Genomic DNA, 10,710 nt, shown 5'->3' with positions numbered 1-10,710 from the left:
CTGATATTTAATTTGCACACCTTGCATATGTCATACCTGGTGTATGTGTGTGTGTCATTTGCGCTTTATCATTTTATCAAGCGTGTGTGTGTGTCTGTGTGTGTGTGGACATGGCTCAGTTTTGTGTAATGCACCTAGCCTAAGGGTGAGGGTTGCCAGGTTGTGTAAATAAATTAAAGCAACAAATTATGTTTAAAAGCTTCTCCCTCAGGCCAGGGAAAACTAAGATCCATTATTCATGGCTCTCACTGCCGGGAATCTAAAGGCAGGTGTGTGTGTGTGTGTGTGTGTGTGTGTGTGTGTGTGTGTGTGTGTGTGTGTGTGAGAGAGAGAGAGAGAGAGAGAGAGAGAGAGAGAGAGAGAGAGAGAGAGAGAGAGAGAGAGAGAGAGAGAGAGAGAGAGAGAGAGAGAGTGAGTGAGAGAGAGAAAGAGAGAGAGAGTGAGTACTTGTGTGTATGTACTAGTATCCGTTTTTTGTCAGCTCTTCAAAGATTAACCAGCCTTACCCCATCACATTATCATGTTGGTAAAATAAAATACCATTTACATTTTCATATCAGCAATGAAAACCACAACAAAGGACGATGATCAGCTTCCTTGTTCGGTAAATGGAAAGATTCTTGTCACAATCCACTGCACGAAACCACTAACCTTCAGTGTATTATTCTGAGATGTTTCTGGAGGTTAAATGATTTGCTGAAATAGTGAGTAGAAAAAAAACATCAACATGTATTAGAGATATATACAGTAACTGTAGAGGGGAACTGCTGCACAGGAGGGCGGCAGCAGTCGTTTCCAGGTCAGATGACTTATAATTCTGCCAACATGTCCTGGCCAGTACAGGATCTCCCCCAGCATGTGGTCAACACTAGAGCCTTCTTTATACATGACCACAGCATCCTGGCTTTTATTCATCACTATCACAAGGCTGAGCTGGATCCAATAAAAAAATAAAAGACTCCATTTAAAAAAAATATTTAAAAAAGCAAAACAAAACTTTAAAACATATGTTTGGAGACTGACAAGAAGCATAAGTCTTTTACTTGGAGCTGACTAAGCAGCATCATTTATGTAACGCAGAAACCACAGAGTAACAATGACACAATTGAGATGGTCAGCTACACAATCCCTTCTGCTAGCTACCACTGTTATATAACTAACTAATGTGTAGCCCAGCGTTTCTCAAACTTTTTTCAGTCAGGGCACCTTTCAAAAGTGCATAAAATCTCACGGCACCCCTGTGTAAAATGTAATTCAAAATGACACTGCATAGCCTAAATGTAAATGTCCTGTTTATTTAGACGGGACAGTATTACAGTATTTACGCATAGGTGCCTCTGTAGCCTACATACTGTATGCATGCACACACACACACACACACACACACACACACACACACACACACACACACACACACACACACACACACACACACACATACACACACGCACACAATAATCCGCAATGTGAGAGGAAGAGAGAAAGGTCGCATTTTTTTCATAGCGTCCGGTGGACACGGACCCTACTGCTCGGAGTGCCCGTGACCAACGGCCGAGTCTCTCTCTCTCTCTCTCTCTCTCTCTCTCTGAGCCGCCAGCGCCGCTTGATATAGGCCTACCTACTGTATATATCAGGGGTGGAGTGGGGCAGGGTTAGAATTAGAAAAATAAGAAATATGGGTAGCTATATTTTGCTATTTCCTTCAGAAGTGGGCACCAGTTAGATCATGGATTTGTATTAAAAGTAGGCTACAGAAATGCTGAATGGGGTGAAAGAGCTGCAATTAGTGCCACTCAAGCATTAACGCTGCTGACCATAACATTACATCCAGTCAGGTATATTTCCCCCTCCCTACTCTGCTCTGTGAATGGATTTTACTGACAGCGCTGCACACGCCACGGTTTGGGGTCTTGTCCTACTCACCAACATGCTTCGGTGCCCATAGGTTCCGACTCTCAAGTGGTTAAAATCCAGAAGTAACGGTACCGCGTACCGACCAGGTACCGACGTACCGGCCCACTTAGCACGGACTGTGTTGTCTTGTTAAATTAATATAACTTATAAATAACGTGACACACGGGCAGGACTGATAAGCTTTGCTGTTTAGCTTCCGTGAGTCCTTCTATTTTTAGCCGTAGCCGCTAGTTTAATGATAACTTTCTCAGTGACTTTTCTCTAGCGCGTTTCCCATTTCCCATGAGGCTTTGCGCCATTCTACAATTTAAGAACGAACAAACATTGCTGGTTATTTTATATGTTTGGTCATGAAAGTTCAGTTATATCTGAACAAAAAGAATTAGATTAAGACAGGAGGCTAAACAAAAATCATTTAGTAGTCTGGATTGATGAGAGTCTGCGTCACTATCGCAACCATGAGTGAGATGTAAAAAGACAAGAAGTGGTATAAATAATGGTTGGACTGTTAACATCAATTAATTCAAGGAAACCTTGAAGATTATCATGAGAACATGATTGACTTACATTAGCCTTAACTCACTGTGGCTGGTCATAAAGGCCGCAGAACCGCGCAGGTCAACCTGCTCGATGGTATGCTGGAGCATATTGGCTGGGCGGCCGACCGGGAGATCTCCTGGTCGGCCTGACAGTCACTCCTCAACTGATATATATATATATTTCAACTCTGAGTGCTCTGACAAAAAAAGTAAACTCCGACAGCTTTTTTCCGAGCTCCATAGGATCTGAATGGAAAGTAGACTGTGGACACGGCCCCTTTGCATATATAAAGAGAATGTATTCTATGAAATGTCAGAAGAGGTATTTTTTTCACGGCACCCTTGACGCAGTCAGACGGCACCCCAGTGTGCCACGGCACCCACTTTGAGAAAGGCTGGTGTAGCCAATGTATGTGAGATACTGTTGTGGTACTCGCGACTGGTGTTAGTCTCAAGACTGTCTTGGTCTTAACTCGGTCTTGTGGTCTCAGTATGCATTCTTGACTCGGTCTTGGGTTAGGTGGTGTTGACTACAACTCTATGCCATGGGTGTAAATACATGTCAGCTCAAGTCACTTAGAAAAAATTATAATGACAACTTTTCCTTTGCCATTCCCCTGAAATGGCAACAAAAGGCCTTTGAATCTGACATGTGAGAAGAAAAACACGCACAAAACAAGATGAAGCTTGAGCTGCTGTGTAAAGCCCTTTGAGACAAACTGTTTGTAAAATAAGGCTATAAAAATAAACTTGCCTTGCTAAATGGCAAAAACTATTATTCTTAGTTACAGAATAGGAATAGGAAATCATTACAGTATTGACTGTATAGAGTAAATGCAGACGCTGTCACAAACCGTCCTGCTGGTTAGGGACCGTTCGTTATTTATGGAATGGGCCACCGGAGGAAAATGGGGGGGGGTCATGTCATAATATTCTTTGTTGAGGGGTGGGTCCACAAAAAAAAAAAGGTCAGTGAGGGGGGGTCATTCAACATTTTGTCTGGAGGACACTGCAATGCCCGCAGAAAACAAAAACAAAACAAAAACGGGACATTTCAAAGCTGCAAGCACTGATGACAATGAGAGCAACGGCCCCCGAATCACAACATTATTTTATGTTGCCCTGATCTGCCCTGAGTTGGTTTCGAACCCGGGTCTCCCGCACCGCAGGCGACGATGCTAACCGCTTCGCCAAGAACTCAATAAGGGTTTTGCCCACGACTTAGCACGTCTTTTATGGGTGAGTGAGTTTAACTTCAGTACCGTACAGAGGCTACGCTGCCTGCCTGCCTCATTGCGTAACTCTACATAGTCTGAGCAGCACGTACGTTCACCTTGCTTTTGTGAATTGTAAACAAACAGACGCCCCCTCGGTTTTCGCGTCCAGCAGTTTAGCGGCTAATTCAACTGCAGTGATGGATAACTGTACCGGAGACAACTTCATGAACTACATTTGAGGAATAAACGGCAGCTTTTACCTGACGGGAGACCGACGCCTGAGCTACGGTAGCTAACAGTTAGCTGGTTTTACGTACTTTCTCTCTCTCTCTCTTTCCCTCTCTTTCTTACACACACACACACACACACACACACACACACACACACACACACAGAGAGAGAGTTGTCTGTCATCTGTCGTAAACCTTGTAATAATACGTTGTTGTTGAGTACGGTTCACATTATTGTTGCTTCGGTTTGAGTGTGGATTAATTGTTAATGGCTTGTTGTGTAATGTGAGCTGGTCCAAAATCGCGATTCTGTTATTGATGAGTTGGGTTTTATAACAGCTGATAAATGGCATGGATTGATGAGAAGGTGTTGCACATACTTTGTCAAAATGAAATAATGTAGTGTCACGCGCTACGTGATGCGATGTACGTGTCGATGGCTGGGGGGGGGGGGGGGGGGGTCATGTATCTTTTGATAAGGCTTAATGCAGGGTCATGTTCAGTGTTGTGGGTAACGCGTTACAAAGTAACGCGTTAGAGTACTTTAATTACTTTTTTCGAGTAACGTGTAACGTAACGCGTTAGTTTCGTGAGTTGAGCAATCAGTAACTTAGTTATTTTTTTAAAAAAAGTAATCCGTTACTTTTCGCCGGATAAGGAAAGGAAAATCCCGACTGCAGCCTGCTTTTTGTCAGACAGACTACTGTGCAACCTGCGGATGTGTCAGCCGAGGCGCAGCGCTGTGATGCGTCTGTGTCCTGCCGACCTACGTTGCCTGTGTGTGTGCCTTTCAATTCGCCGGCGAAAAGGACAAGAACATAACGGTAAAAACACTCTGCGTTGGTGATAAGCTTCTATCGACCGCAAAAAAAATCCACATCCAATTTAAAGCTCCAGTTGGTAAGTTGACGAAAGTGAAAGTAAACTCCGCGACTTGGTCGGAAATTTCAAGACAATACTCCGTCAGGTCCCTTTATGAACCTCTGCCAAGCGCCCCACACACACACAGACACACACAAAGTAGCCATAAACGCACCCACAGAGGGAAAAAAAAAAAAAAAAAAAAGATGTACCGTACCCATAGCACGACGTGTAGGAGCGGCGATTGGCTGCTCCTCCTGCTCCCTCTACCTGACTGGTGGAGAATCGTCGGGCGCGGTGGATTTTGGCAAATACGATTACAGGCTGTAGGTGGAGCCAGAGGAGTTGGATTTTGTCCTAAATTACTCATTTAATGTCTGACCATCAGAATATAGTGACAGTTCCAGCAAATATGACTGAATAATTGTTACCAACTGAAGCTTTAAGGGCCCATTTACATGAATCAGCTCCACGTACGGACCTGCTTCACCAGCAGCAACAAGCAGCCCGGGCCGGCTCTCAGTGCTTGCTGCTTTCAGCAGCTCCCTCTTGGCGAGCGGCAGCTCAGTTCTCCCCCGGTCCAGCCCGGACCTCTACTCCATAGCTGCCGTAGCAGCAGTGTGATACCAGTACATTTAACCGCATTTTAAAAAAACTTTTATTACACACAAGGCAGGACGTTCACGTCTCGCCAGCCTCCCTCCTCTCCACACGTGAGTCCTCCATTCAAACTGACAGACAGATCGAGCAGTGAAGCCGCTGAGAGGGATTCACGGCAACTCCTGAATTTTGATCAGTTCTACGATCAAAAAAAACAAAAAAACAAAACCTGCTATGTGGCATATTTCTGACTGTCTTTCCTGTTATTGTTATCCTGTAGAGTTAATTTGGTTGGATGACTATTCGTCAGGACTCAGTGCATTTAAAAGAGGCTGTGTGTCTGTCTGTTGCAGCATGTGCGAGGCGCTGCAAAAGGCTTTTAATTTTTGGTAACGCATGAGTACTCTAACGCGTTACTTTCATTCATAGGTAACGCAGTAACGTAACTGATTACTTTTAACTGATGGTAACGTTGTAACTTAATTAACTACTTTCAAAAGTAACTATACCCAACACTGGTCATGTTAAAATTTACTGACTCCGACAGGGGGGTCATGTAAAAAAAAAAAAAGTCCTGTGAATCCCTCCGGTGGCACTGATGATAAATAACGAACAGTCCCTTAAGTGATGTCTGCTCATTTCTGCTGATGATTTTAATCAGTTCCTATTTTATTTTTGAGGTACTCACCTCTTGTCTTTTGTTTTTTTTTAAGAAATATGAAAAAAAAAATCATATTCTTTTTTATTTCATACCTGCCCTTTAGTGCATTCTTGCCCTGACAGTGTTTGTGCTCGATCGGGATTGGTGTGCTGTTACTGTTCCCGACAGAATACAAATTTTTGGTTGGGTTACTCCATGTGAGAACAGTTGAGATATTTAGGATGAAAGGCCGAGTTTGAGAGGAACACAGGTGTCTCTCTTGGAAATGACACCCCCTGCTTCAATGAGATTAGCTGTAAGGGCACTCACTCATGCACTTACACACACACACAAACAGGTTGACAGCTCTTTAAGGTCAGTGTTTGGAGAGAGATGATTATGTCTCTGTCTCACTGGCTCTATCTGTACAAAAACTATGTGACTGTTGATCTGAAGGTCATGTTGACAGGAATCACAAAATGCACCAAGCCACTGTCTCTGGCTCTCTGAGGCGCTAATGTTCTGTTGTGTCTCGTCAAACATGTTCATTTTAATCATGTTCATGTTTAGTGTTTCATGTTTTGTCTTGATTTATTTCATGTTTCATGTGTAGTCCTTTGGTTCTTTTTTTGTGAAGTTAAAGTCACTCGTGCCCAGTCATCATGCACTTCCTGTTTTACTTTGTTTACTCACCTTTTCCCTCCGTTGAGATTGTCAGGCCCGCCCCTGATTGGTTTCACCCATGTTCCCCTACCTCATGTAGCCTACAGTATAATAGTCATGGTTTCCCTTGTCTTGTTGCCAGTTTGTTTTGTCTGTCCTGTCTCACAGTGCTGTCAAGTGTTCATACTGTAGTATCAACTCGTTTGGTATCATTTAAGTTTTTGAGAATAGTTTTGATCCTCCCTGTGAGCGTTTTTTATTGTTACTCGTATCATCCTCCTTAAGAGCATCTTTTCTTTTTTGAATAAATTCCTTTTGTGAAACTCCCCTCTGAGTTGTTATTGTGAGTCCTCTTTGTTGAGTCAAAGGTCATTAAATTTTCATCTTTTTCTTGCAAATCAGGCTTCACATTCCGCAACATACTAGCCATGAGTGGGATTCAAACCCCAGCTTCTCTCAAAGTCAGTGACATTAGCCACTGACCTATCCAGCTGCTCGGTGACTGTGGACTCCTCTGATATCTCTGCATCATGTGTCTGATTAGCTCTGTCTGTACAAGGTGACTCCTCATGTTAAGTTTGAAGGTTCATTTCCCATGTTAACAGAGCTCACCCCCCAGCAGCACCCCCCAAGGCACTCTCAAACTTTGTGCAAGAAAGATTTTCAAGTATTATCTTTTATTATCCACTATTTTAAATGATTTTCTCCTCAGTTTGAGGAGCTGTGACAGGTTTTACTTAGTGTTTTCTTAGGGAGTAGCTGACAATTCATTATAAGAACGCAAGCTCATCCGGATCTTGTTGACCAAGGCAATAGCCATGACTGGGATTCAAACCTCAGCATCCCAATCCAAAGTCAGTTACATAACCCACAGACCTCTCCAGCTGCTCTAGGACCACCATACTATTAACTTACATTACACTTACCAAAAATAAAACAAAACACAGCATGATCAGTAATGATCAGGTCACTGTACTGAACGCTATTCTGTTGTTAGCTTTCCATATTCTTGCTGTGTCTGTTCACCACAATGTGTCTTCAGTACCAATACCCTGTCCTGTGATTGGTTAGAGCACAACAGAAGAACTTCATCTGCCCACAAGAAATCATCTAACTTGAGGTGAGTGGTTAAAGAGCACGTCCCATATGAGCTCTGGCCCTTGTGTTGGGCCCAGTTGTTCAAAAGGTTAAATCTGGGTCAAAATTATCTGGATATTGAAATCCCTTGTTTTGCCATCTAGGATCACATAATCTGTTTTACTTGTATACCAGTTGTTCAAAGCAAAGCTGGATCAGTGGACCAGTATGATACAGATACAGACTTTTCAGGACTCCCAAATCTGATTGATTTGATTAATTGATAATGAGTGTTTTAATTGGGACTGCATATTACACTGAAGGTTTTACTTGGTTAAAACAGGTCAGAACAGCTCAAAGTGTATTTATTTGAAAATGGGATGTATGTATTGTTTTCTGTGCTGTGTTTTGTTTCTTCAGTGACTTTTATACAGCCAGTCCTTATCTGACCCACAACAAATATTGTATTTGCCCATGTGTTTTAAATTCAAACTTCAAATTTCAATTTTCATTTGATTATCCAGTAGATGGGGAAAAGTTCTTAATTTGTGGAATAATCAAAAGTTCACTTTATTTACTTTATCACTATACTGGTTTAAAGATCAAGTGCAAAATGTAAATGTTGTTTATTTGACCAGTTTGAATTGAATTTAAATGACATTTTGTTCCTGAAATCCCCCCTGGATCCAGCCTACTGCTCAGAATAATCCTGATTTTTTTTGGATCAAAGTTATCCCAATCCTACTAAAACGTTTTGAACATCACAAACTGAGGGTTTGATCCAGATTAGAACCAAGATTGGATCAGTGATTCAATCCGGTCACAGAATCCCTTTTTAGTTTTGAACAAAACTCATTTTCAAGATTTGACCCAATCCATTATCCAAAATCTGATCAGATTACTTTTGAACACCTGGGCCAGTTCGTACTTTACGTCAGTGTTCAAAGAGAGAAATGATCCTCTTAATGTTAAGGTTGTGGATTTGATTCCTATATTGACATAGCAGCGCCCATGGCAATCTCAAAATCTTTGCAAGGAAATGTTTTGGTTTTCTTCATTTTATCTGCCAATCTATCAACCAGAGTGAAATGTTCATTCACTTGCTGGCCAAAGGCCTCCTTTTCATTAACATCTGAAATGAATCTCACGTGAGTGATTTTTATCCTCATACAGTATGAGAGGCGCTGTATATTCTCAGCAAAGTTTTCAATCATCATTCAATCATCAGCTATTTTAGGAATTACATGCTTTTCATGATCTGAGGTTAATGTCTTTCTCTTCTGTCTTTTATCATATGAGGAGACATCTCCAGTAATAAGAAATATCGCCTGATGATCTCAATTAAAGTATCTTGATAAGCAGGTTCTGAGCAGATGACATCGTGTCATTTACTGCATCAACTCCCAGTACAGGCATGATTTTCTGCTACACTGATATGTTCAATGTGGTTAAAATCCATTAGAGCTGTAATAAAGTTATGATTTCATTTTAATTTCATGTTAATTTAATTACGCCAGCCACAACACAGTCCCACAATGCCGATTGCAAGCTGGCTCATTTTTAATTAAAACCTAATGTACCCTCTTTACATTTCGTAAATTATACAAATGCATCTATTAAAGGCTGCAGACAACAATGACGATAATCAGCAAGGAGGAGGCAGAAGCAGATACATTTGTCAAGAGAACAACATGGATGTTAGGGAAGGTGCTCGGCAGTGAGTGGGATCAAACGCTTATCTCTGACTTTCATGGTCACCAAACAACGCACAGCTGTTATCGCTCCCCACAATTCACCATAATAAAAAGAAGACGAAAACACTGCTGTTTATGCAGCTTCAAAAAAAATACATGCGCTCAGGCACTCAAGCACTAAGATCAAAAATTCAAAACAACAAGTACAAGAAGTAAACGGTGGTTATGGTTCTGCTTAAACCACTTATCGAAAGTGTGCGAGTGTTCCTCTGAAACGTCAAAGTCTCAAATCTTCTCTCTGTGTTGCTGGTGCTTGTGCGACAGAAGTTTAACACTTTCAAGAAAAAGGAGGGTTTTTGTCTGAAGCCCCTGCATATGATTATTGACATAAAATGACAACTCTGCTGATGTTTTGTGGAAGAGCAACAATCCCCTGGCAGGCTGAGCTGAGTCAGGTTTGGCTGTGACACTTTCTCAGTAGATGTGGTGCTGTGCCTTCATTAGTATGAGCCCAGACTTGAAAAGATGCACTCATGGGATTTAGCTTTGCACACAGAAGACTCGATGTAACATGTGCCAGACGTGTTTTCATGCAAATTGTGTGCAGCAGAATAAGACACATTTACTCCTTTTATACTCTAAACTGTCTCTTTCACAACTCTACATGCTTGCTTCCCTTTTTATAATTTTCAGATGAGGATTTTACACACAAAATACATGAATGAAACACACTGCAGCTCCACCAACCTCAACAGTGATATACATCAAATCAAAATCAGTGACAAAAGTAATAATGCATTGCCTTGTTTGAATTAAAGATGTGATTGATGTATAGGTGAATGATCTGAGGCTGGGTGGGCGGGCTTGGTGGTCACAGCCCCTGCGTGGAGCCTGCATGTTGTCTCTAGCTGTTTGGGATGCTCCACAGTCCAAACACATGCTCATGTTATGTGAAGTGGAAAATCTAAATTGTCCATTGTTGTGAAAGTGTTTGACTGTGTGCTGGCCCTGCAATTGACTGGCAACCATCCCAGCGTGTGTCTTCTTGCCTTTGGCCCTGTCAGTAGGAATACAAATGGAAAATGACTGTGGTCTCCAGTCTTTTTTAAGTCCTATCTCCACAGTCAGTGTTTCAGGATGCAAAACCTTCCACTAATCATCATTATTCCTGGCTGTATGAGGCCTTCAGCTTGCTGGTGACAGGGCCGTTGCTAGGAATTCTGGGCCCCCTGAAAGAATACCAAAATGGGCCCCTGACTTTTCCACTTTTTTTCT

Source organism: Trachurus japonicus, chromosome 24 (genome assembly GCF_045865225.1).
Source record: "Trachurus japonicus isolate A0001 chromosome 24, Traja_1.0".
Classification (NCBI taxonomy): domain Eukaryota; kingdom Metazoa; phylum Chordata; class Actinopteri; order Carangiformes; family Carangidae; genus Trachurus; species Trachurus japonicus.
Note: the sequence above shows the minus strand (reverse complement) of the source record.